We start from the raw sequence: 18,462 nt of genomic DNA on the forward strand, positions 1-18,462 counted from the left end.
TATGCACAACTTCTTATTTTATTTTTCATATATACATATACCCATTCACATACAAACACACAAATACATTCTGATCATAAAAATAACACACGAAGACTGTAAAACATTTTACAAAATCCTCCTCAATTCCATTTCCTAGATACCCACAGTTAGCCTTTTGTTCTGTATTCCTCTAGACTGTTTTCTATGCAACTACTTTTTTTAAAATGCGTTACTTATGCAAAGATGATTTAAAGAAATTGAAACCAAGATGTAGACACTAAATATTAACACTTGTACCCTGCTTAGGAGAAAGAAATTACATGAGAGACTATATTTAAATATCTCTAAAGGATATGTCTAAATAATTCATTAGCTTTTACAGTATTAATTTAGGGTTGTTTCCTTTGATGGTTATTAAGAGGATGTAATAGAAAATTCATGTAAAAGAGTAAAATAAAATTACAGAATTATCTGATTCTATATAAAGATTCTTAGGCACAATATTTCAAAAGAGTTAATACATTTAATTTATGATAGCAAAAGGGTTCAGAACAGACTACCTCCAAATACAGCACCTTGGCATATAGGGTATATATTTTAAGCTGTAGGAAATTGAGAATTGGCAGGTACAGGAAGGACTCTCAGATCTTCCCTTCTCCCCTGAAATCAGGTCATACGACCCTCATTAAAGCAGTTCTCTCTTTATACCCAGAGAACAAGAGCATCCTTAATCCTCAAAGACAGTGGGATTTTGAGAAGATTCTGAACAGGTCTTGCTAAGCTTCCCCCAGTTTACTACTCTCAGCTCACACACTTCTGTCCTATCACACTTGCCCATGACTTCCACTCTTCATCAAACCTAGGATATAAAAACACTCAGGTTTAATTGGTTCTTGGGGTCTTTATTGCCTTATGAAGGCTCTTGTGTCACATAAAACTCCTTTAAATAAATTTGTATGCTTTTCTCTTGTTCATTTGTCTTTTGTTAGAGCCACAACCAAGAACGTAGAAAGGTAGAAGGAAAATGTTTTTTCCTCCCTTATAATAGAAAATGTTTTACTCTGATAGAAATGCTTTCTAAATAATATAATAAAAGTATATGCCATGATATATTTAGCCATTTGAATTTTTTAAGTAGTTGAATTAAGGAAAAATAGTGATTAATAACTAGTAGGTGACTAACGTCTTTTTTGTCTAATGGCAACCTATTCTGGAAAGATTAAGAAAACCTTTAATGCAAATAGGTTTTGTATCACAAATTCTTTTGGCTGTAAAAATATTTTGGACAATCAAAAAATACCCAGACATGGTTTCAAAGGTCATCCAATATTACAAAGTTTATAATAACAAACAAATAGCAAAACAACAGCAACAAAAAACAGTATTCAGCCCCAGAATTAGATTCCCCAAAGGCAGAGGCAACTTCCCATTCAGTTCGCTCTTTCTCCTCTTATATTTAACTCCTCATTTTTAGTAATAAGCTTATGGTGCTATATATTGATTAAGTAAGTTTAAATAATATCTACTCGCTTCCTACTACGGAAGATAAAGACTATCCTTTCACCACCCCTACACACACCCACACTCTTCTCCCTCCCTGCATATTTTAATCACAGTTTTGTATTAAGTAATTATTCAGTTTTTATAATATAATGACAATGCATTATCAATACTTTGCTTATCTTTCTTTTTTTGCATGTTTTGTTTTTGCTGGAGTTAAATATTGACGACTTATTCATTTTGTTTTCTTTTTGTGTATGTGTGAGTGCATTTATATATATGCTATAAACTTTTCTTAGACTTCTCCAGTTTTCTTCTGACCAATTTTGTCAAGCACCTGAAGTATTCCAGTGGTTCTTTTTTTTTTTTTAATATAGACATCTGTGGATCTTTCCAGCCTTCTGTTTCTACATAGAATGATTGATCTCCAGAACAGCTGAATTTTGTCAGCATAAGACATTTCTTCATTATCACTGTAGAAGTTCACCTTGCCTCTTTCCTTTGCTGGGAACCTTGTTTCCACACTCAGATTCTCCCCTTTCTCGGTTCATTCCCTTCTTTTAGTAACACACATGCTCCAGAAGCTTCCTGGAAAAAAAGAGGAAAAGAAAGCAAAGATTTTGAGATTTGCCTGTTTAAAGATATCTTATTTGCCTGTTTGAAAATATCCTCATGTTTGATAGTTTGCTAAGTAACATTACTTACTTTTATTTACTTTTTGTTTTGGAAATTTACTAAGGAAATTTAGAATAAGCAAACGAGATTATATTATTAGATGGCTCTAATGGAAAACTGCAGAGTACACCCTTTGCTTTAATGTGATTCTAGATTTTATTGACTTTGAGATATTTTGAAACTGAACTTGTAGATACATGATAGCAATGCAAAATAATTCTTACCTAGTGTCATGCAAATAAATTCTGTGGTGGAATTGTGGTACAGTGGTTTAAGTTCACTTCCCCACACTCCTGAAAGCCCCCCACCCTCATAAAAAATGCCAGTTTTATGTCCCTTTGTACATTCATTTCAGTATTTCTTTACTCCATATAAAACTGTGGTACTTCTGACTTCTCTTTTGAACCAATTATGACAATTTCCAGTTTGTTCATTGAATGATGAATTAAGTAAATCATTTACATGTGTTCATCTTCTATATGCATGAGAGCCATGATTTTACTTTTTTTTGGAAATCTGTCCTTTAACATTTTATAGCTGGAAAATGCTCAGGGTGATGTGAAATTGTAATAAAATACTCTGTGCAGAATTGCAGATACAAAGTCATCTGGGCTCTTTTGAATCTAGTGTTGACCTTTAACAATGCAGATTTGAACTGTGTGGGTCCACTTACACAGATTTTTTTCAATAAATATATTGGAAAATTTGTGGAGATTTGTGACAATTAAAAACATTTTATTTTCTCTAGTTTATTGATTGTAGGAATACAGTGTATAATACACATAACGTACAAAATAAGTGTTAATTAACTGTTTATGCTATCGTTAAGGCTTCCCGTCAAACAGTAGGCTATCAGCGGTTAAATTTTGGAGGAGTCAGAAAAATCAGGTGCTGATTTTCAACTGTGCAGGGAGTTGGTATCCCGAACTGCCACATTGTTTGAAAGTCAACTCTAGGCCTAATAATCAAATAAAGTTTTTGTTACCCTTATTAATAAAGCTTTGAACAGAATAGGTCCTTAATCAATATTTGCTAAATGAATCAGTTGAATTTATACTACATCTGGGGTTGTTCAATCAGATGGAAAGACAGACTTTAACTTTTGTACTCATGGACTGAGGCAAATATCCACAATGCTCATTACTTACTTAGTTTTTCCAAATTTCATCAGTCAGGTAGGGCCAGATGGTAACAAATAGCTCCCAAACCTCAGTGGCTTAACACAACAAAACTTAATTTCTCACTGTACATTGAGGCTTTAAAGGGAGCTCTTCTAATCATTGTCAGTCCAGGATCCAGACCATGGAGATTCCTTGCAAACATTTACTTCTTAAAACCCCTGCAGCAGTGGGAAGGGGGCCTGCCACCTCACATTCTGGCTTTTAAAGTTTTTAATGAGAAATGATACATGTCCCCTCTCACATCCCATTGGCCAAAGCAGATCACATAGTCTCTACTTTTAAAGGGAAGAGTACAGTCCTATTATGTGCCAAGAGGAATAAATGACCAAAACAGCATTAAAACATCCCACATCAATATACTCAGATAAAATGAACACAGAAGGATGAGGTGCCCCCTTGATAGAATCTAATAATACTGTTAATATAAACCGTTGAGATGTTAGTAATTTACACCTTCTCTCCTCATGAAACCCCTACACACACTGTTCCACAAAAAAAAATTATCCTTTGCATTCTTTCTTTTTAGTTAGAGTTTACAAAAAAATAAGGAAACACTTTCCTTTTTATTAACTAGCAGAAAATCACTGAGGTCCCTGGTAGAGGAGAGGAGAGGAGAAAATGAATAATCCGAATATCTAAGGGAAAACTGAACGCTTAGATAAAATCAGAATAAAGTTTCAAATGAGGAAACAAAGGAAGAATGAAAAAAGTTCTAACTGGATAGAAATGGGAGGTTTTTCAAAGGCCATATTGACAGGTCTCGCAAGTTTTACCTGATCCTCCACGTCGGGGGTGGCTGCAGAGCTACAGTTGATTTTCGTGTACTCTTTGGTGAAGACAGAATGTTTATGCCCTGGCACAGTTTTAAAACAGGAAGAATGAAGGTTTTAAATGACCGTTTTATTGAAGGAAAAACGTAGTTTGCACCAGAGGACTCAAAACACCCAGGAAGTGAAGTGCAGCCAACTGTTGCCTGGGGGAACGGGGTGGGGGGGGTTGGAGAGTCTGGACCTGGATCCAGACCAAGTCTGTTTCAAGTTTATTTGATTGAGAATTTCACTTTGAAAAGAGTACTTCACGGGACCTTGGGGAGCTGTCAAACTGTGCCCCAGGGCCGAAGATTAACCGCGCCGAGGACCAGCAGAGAGAAGCCCAGTAAATCAGAGGCCCCTGGTGTGCCGGGCTGCGGCTTTACAGGTGGCGGAGTCACAGGCTGTGCTTCTCTGCAGGAGCCTGGGGACTTCACAGTTTATGGGTCAGAACTAACCCTGTGGATGGAAAGGAGCGTCTGAATCCATTCTCCAAACTGCTGATTGAAAAATGGGCTTGAATGAGTTTACAAAAGAGACGTTTCCTTGAATTATCTCTCTTTTGGAAGGATCCCCAGGAAGCTGGTAACAACAGAGGCCCCCCGGTGAGAAAAGCAGCCCTTTGCTCCCTTACCGAGGGGGGTGGTCAAGCGTAGCAGTTAAGAGCGTGACTGTGGAAGCTTTGGTCTGTCCTGTAGAGGTTGTGCAGGTTTGGGGCCTTAAATGGTCTCGGCTATAAAATGGAGATTATAATGAGGATGAAATTAATTATGTGGGAAGCGGAACAATGAACACAGTGCTATACAACTATTGGTGTTTATTATTACATGTAGTTGCATGTACTACTTATTGAAAAAAACCTGATTTTTATGTTTTTATAAAGCACTAGAAATACTTCTTTAAAGCAAACACTTGTCTCATAATCTATTTTCTGGGGTTTTGTTTTTATAAATAAAGTTTTCTGACAGCTCCAACTCTAATGCCCTTTCCTCTCTCCACCTTCCTCCTTTGCGTTTCTTTTCCATGACTGCATAGCTGGGGGCAGCGCTCCCTTCAGCTGAGTGGTGGCCTGGAATTGTGGAGTCATTGCCATCAGTGGCTCCCAGAGCTGAATTCTCGAATTCTCCAGTTATCCTGCCCCCCCCTCCACTGTTCCCCAGAGAGCATGTAAATAGCAGAGGAAATGAAATAATGTTGACTTCCCTCAGGCAGTCCCCTGCCTTGCAGACACCCCCAAAAGAGAGGAGGGTGCTCTCTTCATTCATTTTATTTTATAATTAGTAAAGGCAAGGCAATGCCTTCTCAAATTTATGCCTAAGGGAGTGGATGTTAAACTAGAACCTCCACCCTCGTTTTTCTAATAAATTTTTTTTCGAATGTACAAAGAGGTAGATAAAATAGTACAACAGACCTCGTATATCCAGCAGCAAGATTTAACAGGGTTAACTTTGCCATATTTGTTCCTTTTCGTTGTTGTTGTTCCTTTTTTTCTTAATTATTTTAAACAAAAATTTAGAGCATGACTTTTTCCTTTTTCTCCTTTTTTTTAAAACAGCCTTATTGAAGTATGATTTAGATACCATACAATTTACCCATTTAAATGCACAATTCAGTGTTCTTTAGTATATTCACAGGCCATGTGCAGCCATTCCCACAATTTTCATCATCCCAGAAAGAAACCTTGAATCCTTTAGCTGTGAACCCCACCTCCCTCCACATCACAGCTCTAGGGAACTACTAATCTACTTTCTGTCCCTATTATACTTTGGCTAGTCCAGACATTTCACGTAAGTGGGCTCATACAATCTGTGTGGCCTTTGGTGACTGGCTTCTTTCAGGTAACATAATATTTTCAAAGTTCATTCAGGTTGCAGCACCAGTCAATACTTCATAAGTGAATAATATCCCATTGTTTAGATGCACCATATATTATTTACACATTCATCAGTTGATGGATATCTGGGTTGTATCCACTTTTTGACTGCTATAAATAAGGCAGTTAAGAATAGCGGTCTACAAATAACATAACTTTTTATCCCTAATATTTTATATTCACCTCTGAGGGATAAGGACACTTTCCCACATAAGCCACAATAGCATCCAAATTCGTAATCATTCAGTAACCTAATCAAAATACAAATGTCTCCAACTTCCTCAAAATCTCTTTCATGGTTTATTTGTTCAAATCAGGACACAATCAATACAACACTTCAATATATTACATTGAATTGTTGTTATATCTCTTGAATATCTTTCAAATAGAAGAGTATCACACATTCCCCCATTTTTCCTGACACAGTCTTGTTGAAAAGCCACCACCTGCCTGGTCAGGGGATGGGTAACACAGCTTTTATATTCCTTTATATCATCTTCTGGCAGCCTAAAGGGAAACAGCAGACACAGCTTACAGTAGCCTCAACTCTAGCCATATTCATTCACTGTTTTTGTAGTGAGTTTGAATCTTGGTCCACAAAATAAGTGTAATTTTCTTTTTCCGTATAGAACTTCTACTTTGAACCTTGCCTCATTCTACTGAAAGGTGGACATTTAATCATGATCAAGTTGGAGTTTCATCTCCCCCAGCGAGGAGTCTGAGTTCCTGGGGGTTTGCGGTGTGTGACTGTGCAAAGAGGGGTGGGTCTTGGGTCCCTGGGTTGTCATCTCTCCCTGGCACCCACTGAGACACCCTTTGTCTACTCTGCCCGTGCAGATCAGAGCTCAGGCAATGTCCTCTCGGCCTGGAACAAGATCTCCTGAGGTCGCTTGCCTCTCTGGGTCTTGTCTATGATATTCTTTTCTTTTTCTTTTTGGCACCAATTTCTGTATTTATTAGTCCTTGCAGCAATAATCATAATAACTCCAATGGCTTGAAAGAAAAAATATATTTTACTCATGTCTATCTGCAGGTCTTCTGTTCTACTCCAGGCTGTGGGTCCGTTTTGGTCTACTCAACTCAATACACTTTCTTGTCTCCGATGTTCTTGAGCACAAAGGAAACATTCTGTGGTTCCAGTTTTCTGCTGTGGGAGTAAGCACTCTATAGTGCCGTTTTAAGTCTGATTGTCTAGACCTGTGTTGTCTAATATGGCCTCCAGCCAGAGGTGCCTGCTGAAAACTTTATTGAAATATGGCTAATTAAAACTGAGATGTGCTTTGATTGTAAAATACACACAAGGTTTCAAAGACTTAGTACAGAAAATGCAAAATATCTCATTCATAATTTCTGTATCAATTACATGTTGAAAGGATACTTGGCTATATTGAGTTAAATAAAATATCTCATTAAAATTAATTTCACCAGTTTCTTTTTACTTTCTTAAATATGGCTACTTACTAAAACATTGCAAATTACTTATGTGGCTTGAATTATATTTCTGTTGTACAGTATATGCTTATCTAGACTTTCCATATGGCCATTTCTTCCCTACTCTTCTATGCCACAGTGATATAGGGAAAATTCTGGCATTTTATCAACTCCACAAGCTCTTTTCTGGAATGGGGGTCAGCGGGGTGGGAGGTAGTGCCCAGACCCTTTTCTCGGGAACATGCACCAGTATTCTCATCTGTTTCCTTCTCCTCAACTTTCCTTTCTTCTCCCAATTAGACCATATTTAAAACTCCAGGGGATGGATAACACAGCTTTTTAGCCAGTCTTCTAACTCTGTTGTTTACACCCCACCTGAGCTTCTGAAAGTCAAAAACTAAGAATTTGACTATAGTTCTATTGTGTTATTCTATCTGAAGTGGGGAGATAGTACAGAAAAGCAGAAAATACTAGGAAGGAAAACTGCGTCAGTTACCATACCAAAGCATTACCCATCACCCATCATTCCAGAAATGTGTTGTGCAATGATTCTTTGTCAAAAGCTGTGCCAGGTTGCACTGTCAAAGAGCACAGACCTAATGAGTGCTTTACGTATGTAAATCCAAAGATGCAATGAAACGTTAGAGGCCCTGCAACTGAAATACTTGTTCAGGACACAAAAGAGCACAAGGAAAAGAGTAGACTGACCAGCGCTGCTGCGGAGTGGGGGGCAGAGCAACCAGGAAATGCAAGTCAAAGCACTGTGGAGAGCAGATCCTTCATCATGGGTACTTGTGGTTTCCTCAGCTGAGAATAATGTGCATGGTTTTGACCTGTTTTCTTATCTCAAAGCACTGTTGTAAAGGAGAAATGCGCATTCAAACAAATAAACCAAACTGTTCACATGGTTTGGCATTGGGTGGTGGGATTTGTTTGTTTTTAATATTCTGCATTATTCAATTTTATATAATGAACGAGTATTACTTTTATAATCTGTAAAGAAAGAACAATTTTATTTTAAATTTTGCCTTTGCTGCCAAACTCCTCGAACTCGCGGTCTATACTCGCTTCTGCCACTTCCTCCCTGTCCACTGAAGCCGTCCATTGTAATCTGGGTTCTGCCCCCTCACCCACTGGCCTCCCACTCACCAAGGCCAATGACCGCTTCTCACCCCTCGTCCACCTGACTCCTCCACGTCAGTAACACAGCTCCTTTAAGTTTCTGAAAAATCATTGCTTAAATTATAGAAGTAATGTGCCAGTACTACAAAAAGAATAAAAGACTATCCCCTACAAGGCTACCACCATAACACAACCACACCATTTTTTTGTATATTTCCTGCTAGTCTTTTTACTGGAGCATATTTTTACTTCGTTATGGCATGAATTTATACCCAATTTTAAATTGGCCACCACCTCCATGAAACTCTCTTTATTTCTACAGAACAATTCTTTCCTGGATTTTCCACAATTCACCCATTTCTTGAACTAGCACATTAATATTTAATATTCATAAGAATTTCCTAAAGTGTTTGTTAAAATGTGGATCCCTGGACTCCATTCTACCCCATCACAAATATCTACTTCATTAGGCCTGTGTGGGCCCAAGCACCTATGTTTTATGCTTTCTGTAGCGTGTGGTCCAGAGACCCTACAAAGAAACACTGCAGGCACACCATCCACAGCAACTAGCTCATCAAACAACCAAAAACCAAAACAGCCTTGGAAACCCAAACCAGCTAATCATCAGATCCTCTAGGAGCAAGGTCTGAGTGTCTGTATAATTTTTAAACCTTCCTGGTGATTCTGATGAACCACTACCTTGACCACAACCACCCTGTTTGCATTTCCCTGAACACATGGTTCACTTTCAAGTCTACAAGCCATTGTTTGTGCTGTTCCTGGGCCTGGATTTCAATTCCTTCCCACATGTGTCCTGGAAGCCTAGCTCAGAGGTGGCCTCCGCTGTAAAACTTCCTACAGGCTTCTCCATCTCCTCTATCTTCCTTTCCCACTTACAAATTAGGATTAGTCACTTAAATGTCTATATCTTTAAGCTGTCCATGAGCTCCTTGAGAGCAAGTATAGTGGATATATTGTTTTCTATTCCTGAGTATCAAATTACCCCAAAAATTAATGGCCTCAAACAATAATAGACACTTATTATCTCACAGATCTCCCAGCTTCTGCAGCTGGGAAGTCAAGGTAGTTGAGGTAGTCCAGACTCCGCTCTCTCAAAGTGTTGTAGTCAGGGTGTAAGCCGGGGCTGCAGTCTTCTGAGGGCTTGACTGGGACTCGAAAATCCACTTTCCAAATGGCACATGCAAGTGGCCAGCAAGTGGGCCAGGAGACCTCGGGTCTTGAGTTCACAGCAGACCTCAGTTCTTCTTCATGTGTATCTCTTCAGGGGGCTGCTTGAGCATCCTCACAGCGTAGTGGCTGGTTTCCTTTAGAGCAGGTTAATCAAGAGAGAGCAAGATGAAGGCTGATTGCAGTCTTTTGTGACTTGAAGGTCACACATCATTGCTTCCACAGGATTCTATTGGTTACACAGGCCAGCCATGAAAAAGTGAAGAAAATTATGCAAGGATGTAAATACCAGGAGGTGAGGATCATTTGGGGCCATCTTGGAGGCTGGCTACCACTGTAAATATCTATTTTTTTCTTTTGTCTATGCATCACTACTTTCTTTGTGTGGGGAAACTCACTCACTTATAGTACAACTGGGGTTGAACCTTCCTCATTTGAGGGGAAGCAAGTAAACTAAGCCTGGACAGTTTGAAGGTTTCCCCAGGCCAGACTGTTCAAATAAGCATGTGATCAACTAGGGCCAATCAGAATCTCCCTTGACTTTTGCTATATGGATTCAGAGGAAGAGTGGGTCACTATGCCTCTGCTATTCTGAGCTCTCAAAATGATCTAAGCTGGGGCTTTTTACAGCCATTTGTGCAGGTCATATCAGAGGAAGCTATCTTTAGTAAGAGAAAATGAGGCCAGAATACAGAGAGACAAAGATAAGTAGAGATGAAAAGAGAAAAGGGAATTCTGATGAAATAATTTGAACTCCCTTGATCCCACCGTGCCTGAAATCTATACTTGAACTTTCCAGTTACATGAGTCAATAAATTTCCTTTTTGGTTTAAGCTAATTTAAGTTGGGTCCTACTACCTGCAACCAAAACAACTTCAATAAATCAACAGGATCAATATTTTATTCTTCTTGAATTGCAGCTTTGGGTTCAATTCCTAGTACTCAATTCAAGAATGATGAGCATATTAATTAATTATTAAATTTAAATGATTAAATTCAATAAAATTATTAAATGTTATTAAACATTTATTAAATTATTAAATTAAATTGGCAACTTACCAAGTAACAGTTACAAAAACCCTAAATACACTAGAACCTTGAAAAGTTTGGGTGTCTGGCAGCCCCCCACCCCCCAACAAACCATTATATTGGTCTGCTGCACTCACGGTTAGTTTCCTGCAGTTCTGTGTTATGTGGTTGAGTGAGTGGTTTACCAGGATCCTGCATTTACAGAGATAGGCTGGGGAAAGAGGAATCTAAGAGATGCACACCATGTTGCCTCGGTGACAGGGAAATGGAAAAAGGCCAGGAGTGGACCTCCAAATATGCACGTATACAATATGTAGGTAAAATTATGCGGCAAGAATTCAAATCAGTAAATGAGTACAGGGCATCCAAAGAATGCTGGCTGTGGGATGGTGGTTTCTTCCACTTCTAAGAACAATGCTTAGAAAGGAACTTGCAAAAGCAAGATGCAAGATCAGGTTTATAGCTGGAGGTAATGAGTTCACCAAATAACTGTGCTAGTAATCAGATTATCCCAACTCTTGCCCTGACTGAGGAACTGAAAGGAACAGAGAAAAATATGGCCTCTTGAAAGAATGCTTTGCTGTGACTTAGATCAGACACCTCACACGTGTGAGCATTGTTCTAGTATAGGATGATATAGAAATATATAAAGGGAAGGATGTCAAATGTAGAAAAGAGAGAAGTAGCTTGTCTGCTGCCTGCCTTTCTCTTCAAAGTCTTCTAATACTCAGCAGCTTTTTTGTGTCTAGGAAAACTGTTACACACATCATCAACCAAGTGACAGGTCTTTATTTTTAATTCATCACAGAAGCCCAGCTGCCCAAATGATGCCTGACAAAAATTCCTTGTTGGTATGTGGCTTTTCTCAAGCCAAGGAAAACCTCAGCATTCCTTAGTTTTCCCTGAGGCTCTTACAGCAAGTCCAGTTTTCTTTAACTCTATAAACTCCCATGGCTCCTGGTCACATGCCAACGTCTGTTTTTAAGAAAGAAAACTCTGGTGTCTCTAACAGTAGGAGCCTGGATTCTGGAGTCAGACTGCCTGGGTTTAAATCACTCCTTCCCCACTTAAGTGATCTGTGTGATCTAGAACAAAGCACACATTGTGCCCCAGGTTCCTCAGGAAAATGGAGTTGATAATGTATGACAGTATCTCTTCATCGAATTGTGACAAGGATTAAATGATTATATATATACACACACACACATATATACATGTTATATATAAAGATATAGAATATATACACATATACATATATATAAAAAGAGAGTTTAGAATAGTGTCTGATATATAGTAAGTCCTATATAATTTTTCTGATACTGTTATCTAGACAAAACCACATTTCTTTCTATGAATCTTCCTCAAATCTTCATCATTGTGCATTTTTTAATCTACTTAGCCATCATTTTTTTTTCCATTCAGTACATCTGATGGTAACTATTTGTGGACCAAATCTTGTTAGCTGGCTTAAGCCAGGGTGGTGGTACCTGACTGTCAGCATCTTGATGGGGCTGCTACCAGTTTGTGTGCCTACAGCCCTCCTTGCCCTCCACAGGGCTACTGTGGTGAGGCCCATGAAAGGCAGTCTCTGACCGAATGCCACATGCCAAGACTGATGAGAAAACAAACACAAGTGTCTTTGTAAGCTCCATGAGCTCACGGCTCCTGACCAGAACCTTGTGGGAAGTGTTCATTTGAACCAGACACCACAACGTCCTAGAGCAGAAGCTGGCTACGCTTCTCATCCACTCAGGTGACAGAATCCTGCATTAAGTGGTGCGCACAGGACTACACAAATTCCCAGGCCTGGAGCACGGTTCTGGGCCCACCCAAAACGTACGTCCTCTTCCTTTAAGAATGAGGTTCTCGTGCTGTACACATACCTTGAAATCCATGCATTTCACCAATAAAAAGCTATGTCTAACATCTCCTATACTAAAGATGAATCCTCTAGTGTAGAATCAGAAACGAAGAAGGATCTGTGTCAGCCAGATTCTAAGTCCAAGTTCTGATCAGGTCCCTTCATGCTCAGCCACCCCCTGGAGTATGTATTCCTTATTAGAGCACTTCAAAGGGTTCATTAACAACTCCTAAACCGCATGCTAAAACCAACTTTTAAAGCACTCACATTTACCTTGCTGCTTAAGCTGAAGTATTTAAATTATGGTAATAATCACCTAATGCCAGTGAAACCCTCAGACTATAACTTGATTTAGTTTTTTAGATGACAGCCTACCTATTGACTCTGATTTTTGAAAACATTCATAGATTCCTCATTAAAAGTGAATAATTAAAATAACATCAGCTGATTAAATGCTCTCTTTGCAAGGAACCTTCACAGCTCTTGATTTTATAATCACTGAAAAATGTGTTTTCAGATGCGTGGGTGGGTTGGAAGTGATTTTCCAAGTGACTCAGGCACATCAGAGGTGACACTAACAAGAGCCCTTTAACACCAGGATTGTCAGTGGGAAACAGTCTTCAAAGAAATAGACAGTTGATGAAGCAGGTGGAATTTTGGAACTTAAATATCAATGTATTGACACAGAGGATCTTTTTAATTTTTACTGTCGATAGGAAACAACTTAAGTTTACTCAACAGGAACCATGTAGCCAAAACAGTAGAACAGAGTTCAGTGACATGTTTATTAAGAACACACTCACCTCCTTGCTTTTGAAATTGAACTAAAAGTAGGTCACAGTAGGCAAAATATTAAAAGAAAATATAAATATTTCTTTTTAGTGTCCTTGATGGTGCATACATTTGGCTTGAGTTAATTTGCACAGAGGGTAGCAGGACACAGGTTTTCTGCAGGGTAAGGGAGAGAAGGCATGGAAGGGAGATTAAGAAGGGCAATATCACCAAAGGCAGGCTTTGTCTAGTTCAAAGTCATGGTCTACCACTAAAAATGTGAACGGAAGTTTTCTGTTGTTGTTTTGTATTGCGTTGCTAGGGGCGATGAGGGAACCCTGTAATTACTGAAGCACAGCCACTCACTGGGTGAAGGCAGGACACACTTTAACTACTCCCAGCCTGCTCTGGTGGAATCTCCGGGCAGTGGGTTCCCATTATATCTAAATGATGTCTCTGCCCAATTCCATAACTTCCCAGTCCCATGTCTAATGCTCCCATGTCTTTGCTTTTACCTCTCCAATCTCAAAAACAGAACAACACAAAATGTCAACGTTATCTAGTGGGAGTGGGGGTGAGAGATGTGTCTGCTCTCACACACCCACCTTCTCCCTCTTTCCCAGAGAGGACTGCCCCGGGGGTGGAGGTGGAATGAGAGGCGGGATCTCCGGACCGGACAACTCTGATGGGGAGCAGTAGGTGCTGACAGCGAGGCTGCTGCTACCTCTCTGACCCCAGCAGATTTTCTTCCCCCTCTATAGCTGCCCATGTTGGCTCTCCCTGGGCCACGTGCCCTGGCCCACAGTCTCTGGGCGTGGGGTTTGGCTCAGGCTCAACCTCTTCTTCTTTCCCCCAGCCCAGCCCTCTCCTGCCCAAGGGGTCCTCTTGCCAGTATTCTTTCGGATGTAGTACTGGGACGTGGCTCAAACTCAGCTACTCTGTCTACTCCACTTACAGGAAATTCAATCCTTACAGTGCTAATGGTGGAAATACAGTCTGGAGCTTCATTAATAGTGATTTAGAGCTCTTTGTAGGAGACGAGGGGAACCATCAAAAACAATCTGTCATTAACTCAAAAGAAATACACCAATCCTGGAAGTAATGCAATTCTAAGCTGTGGCATGGAATAGACAGAGCAAGCTCCTGAATCATCTCCTAATCCCAATCATTACCTTAATGCCCAATACACAGAGAACACATCAGATGTTTTAATTGGCAAGACAGATACTACATTTGATTTTAGCTAATAGGCAGAGAAGAAACAATGGTTTTACTTAAGCCACACACCTTCCCTTTCACACTTGAGGTGGGAGCTGACACCTCTAGAGTGCCCCACACCTCTCCAGTGCTCTGAATTTTACCCTGATGTGCTCTGGCCTGATACAGTGCTCCTGAAGAAACATTTTTCTCACTGGAAATGAGACTTTTAATGTCTTCTGCCTGAGGCCTGATCTGAACACCTCCTCTGCGTGCTCACTCACTCGTCTTGTTCAGCTCCGTATTTTCTGTACCTCTTTGGGAGTGTCATAGGACAACTCTGGGACTCAAGTTAACAAGACTATTTTTTTAACTTTTCATTATGGAAATTTCCAAACATAACAAAAGCAGAAAGAATGGTATGATAAACTCACACATACCCACCACCCAGTTCAGTAATTACTCATGACCAATCGATACCCCCAATATTGCCTTTCCCCTTAGACCACATGTCTAACTATAAGAACTCCTTCTGTTAATTTTCATTTAAATGTAAGAACTCTTTTTGTTGTTTTAACATAACTGCAATACCATCAGCACACCTAATAAAAAATAAACAGCAATGCTTAATTACTGTTAAATATCCAATCCATGTTCAAATTTCTGCAGTGGTTTCATAAATTGGGATCCTAATAAGGTTTATCTGTTATTTTCGAAACATTCCTTGCATTAATCAGATTACACTAGGCTATGCTATGGGAGCATAGTGGTTTAGGAAGAAACCCAAAATCACAGTGGCTTACACCAAGTTGGGTTTATTTCCTACTCACGTGAATTTCCATTATGTGTCAGCTCTGCAGTCTCTTCACTCCTGGGCAAGATCTGAAGAAACAATCCCTATTTGGGATACGCCCACTTCCTGGCAGATGGAAATGAGAAATGGTTGAAGCATAGTGACTTTTACAACTTCTCCTCACAAGCAGCAACTGTCAGATCTGCTCACACTTCTTTGGTCAAAGAAAGTCACATGGCCAAAGCTGATGTCAGTGGTGAGAGGGGACATGTAATTCTCCCCCAGAAGACAACAGCACTAACTAGAAAAAATACAAACGATCATACCTTGTAAGTCCCTTTCTATCTATGTGTTCCTCTCCCATTCCCAATTAACTAGCTGAAAATATGGGTCATCTGGGCTGCAGAATTTCCTATATTCTGGATTTTGCTAGCTGCATTCCTGGGTTGCCCTAGTTTAACACACGTTCCTCTATCATCTCTACTTTTAAACCTGTAGTTAAACATAGAGGCATTATCAGATTCAGGTTCAATTTTTTGGCAATGACCCTTCCTAGCTGGTCATGTGTATTAGGTAAGTTATCTCTTACTGTGTAACAGATCAACCCCAAACTTGGTGGCTTAAAACAACAATAATCATGTATCAGCTCATGGTTTCTGTCAATCAGGGGTTCAGATAGGGCACAGGGCGAATGGCCTGTGTCTGCTCTGTGGTTTCCAGGGACTAGCTGGAAGACTCAAAGCCTGGAGGATGGAAATCACCCCGAGGCTTGGCTGAGGCTGAAGGTTCCTTGTCCAAGGTGGCCCACTCACTTGGTTAGGAAGCTGGTGTTGGTAAATTGTTCCACAATTGACTGGGCTGCTTGAACATCTTCACAACAAAGTAGTTGATTTCTCCCAAAGTCATTGACCCAAAAGATGGCACTGAAGCAGCAATGTCTTTTTTGACCTAGCTTGTGAATCCAGACACAGACACTTCCACTGGCCACAAAACCCACCCTCATTCAGTGTGGGAAGTCTACACCAAGGCAGGAATACCAAGGGAGGAGGCTCCTGGGGCCATCTGGAAGGCTGGCTATTATATATATCAAGTGGCCTTTGATGTTAAAGAAGTAGGAGCAATCTATGTCATGTTGTATGGGACATTGGTTTCTAGCATTTGAGATACGGTCCAGGAGAATTGCAGGCGGAGAAAGTAGGACCTAAATGAAACCACTACATCTTTATTTTTCCATGTAAAGTCACTTGAAAAAAGTAACCTGCTAATTCTACCATCATTATTTTTTCATTTTTTAAAAAGGGCCTTTTTCATATTGAAGTACATTATCTCAGAATGAAGAATGATCATTTTAGATGTGGAGCAAGGAGTACTCTCCTAAACCACTGATGGGAATGTGCATCGGGAATCCATTCGGAAAACATTCTGTGGTCAAGTTGAAGACTCACATACTCTCTCACGCAACAATTCCACTCCTACGTCTATGCTCTCAAGAAATGTACTACCCCTCCCCCCACCCCAGGAATCATGTACAAGCATGTTCAGGCAGCATGTTAATATTAGCTCTGAATTGGGACCAAGCCAAATGCCCATTGACAGCAGCGTGCATAGACAAACTGATGTATATTCATACTGTATGTTTCCAGTTACATAAAGTCCCCCCAAATCAATACTAAAATATACTGCTTTGTGACACATGTTTAGATTAAAAAAAGTAAAATTAAAAAATAAAAAAGCAAGCAAACAAGAGTTTGGTTATCATAAAAGTCATGTTATGGTTACCTTTGGCAAGAGGGAGGGTTTTCTGATTTTGAAGAAATACATGGTAGAGACTGCTGGATGCTGGCAATGTTTTATCTATTGACTTCAGTGATAGTTAGACAGATAGTGCCTTGATAAATCATTAAGTTGCACATTTCTGTTTTTTCTGTGTGCTATATTTTACGATAAAAATGGATTTTTAAAGAGGAAAAAATTTAGTCTTTGTAATTAAAAATTTTAGCTGTAGGGGAAACTTCTTTTTAAAAAGACCATCTGTTCTTTCTTGGTTCTATCATCCTGTTCCCACCCCTCCCTCCATACGGGGTGTCAGCAGGATTTCTGCTAGTTCCAGCACTGGCAGCTTCACACAAGAGAATCTCACATGCCCTTGACTCCGTGCAGCAGGAGTAGATGTGGTCACACACACACACTCACTCATGGGGCTTCCCTCCCTATACTTCAAGAAGAGGGACTACCTTTGCTTTTCTTCCCAGGTTGGCGAGAGAAGGAAATGGCCTCTCCTCAAGAACTCTGCAGCTCCCAGAAGGTCCCTCACTTCTTGCTCCCAGATTTTCATGGTAGACTTGCTAGCACTTCTGTTAGCACCCCAGTGCCTAGTGGTGCCCTGGACTAAGACCATGTGGTGCTTAGTGCTGTAGTTCTCAAGCAGTGGGTCTGAAAAAGCCATTTTGGTACAGGGCACTTTACAGCAGCCTGTTAATACCACCGTTGATGGAAAAACTATTATATATCAAGGATTCTGCTAATTTTACATGATGCAATGTTTTATAATTTACATTATTTTATTTGATTCTCATGATCTGATGAAAAAGATGGAAGATCTAATTATTTCCACTTTTCAAAGGGGCTCTTGAGGTTCCTAAAGCCCACGTATCTTACCTAAAATCACTGCAAAGGGCTAGCCATACTTCAAAACACTTGCCATAGCCACTTCCGGCAGAAGAATAGCCCTGGGTGGTTCCCCAGACAGGGCTTGTTGGATGTAATCTCCTGCCCCAACCCCAACCCCAGGCCACAGCTGATTTTGTCAGAAGTGGTTCCCTGACTCAAGTGCAGCGGAGATGTAGGGCAGAGATATGGGATGGACTGGAGAAACAGATCTGCCCAAACAGGAATGATAGTGATTATGTAGATAATTAGCTTATCTCAGAAAACACTGTGAAAAATGCAAGGAAGCTATTATTATAATAGGAAAAGCTAAAAGAAAACAGAGATCAGAAAGTAATGCACAGATACTATAAGGCAATAGGAATTCTCAATAAACAAGGAGT

General features: G+C 39.8%; 2 long non-coding RNA genes and 1 other non-coding gene across 3 annotated transcripts in view; 1 reads left to right on the top strand and 2 right to left on the bottom strand.

Annotated features, from left to right (window-relative positions):
• The window catches only part of LOC118967919 (uncharacterized), a 27,668-nt gene continuing 9,206 nt past the window's right edge, over window positions 1–18,462 (bottom strand). Inside the window, exons 2-3 of the long non-coding RNA XR_005055249.2 lie at window positions 15,450–15,538; window positions 1–2,070 (exon numbers count right to left, since the gene is read on the bottom strand). This is a non-coding gene — a long non-coding RNA (uncharacterized lncRNA). The remainder of the gene's footprint in view (window positions 2,071–15,449; window positions 15,539–18,462) is intronic.
• LOC118967950 (U2 spliceosomal RNA) lies at window positions 14,499–14,685 on the bottom strand. The gene has a single exon (XR_005055301.1). It is a non-coding gene; the product is annotated as a U2 spliceosomal RNA (small nuclear RNA).
• The window catches only part of LOC140850497 (uncharacterized), a 21,242-nt gene continuing 18,315 nt past the window's right edge, over window positions 15,536–18,462 (top strand). The window contains exon 1 of the long non-coding RNA XR_012133410.1: window positions 15,536–15,741. This is a non-coding gene — a long non-coding RNA (uncharacterized lncRNA). The remainder of the gene's footprint in view (window positions 15,742–18,462) is intronic.

The sequence above is a fragment of the Manis javanica genome, chromosome 7, assembly GCF_040802235.1.
Source record: "Manis javanica isolate MJ-LG chromosome 7, MJ_LKY, whole genome shotgun sequence".
Taxonomy (NCBI): domain Eukaryota; kingdom Metazoa; phylum Chordata; class Mammalia; order Pholidota; family Manidae; genus Manis; species Manis javanica.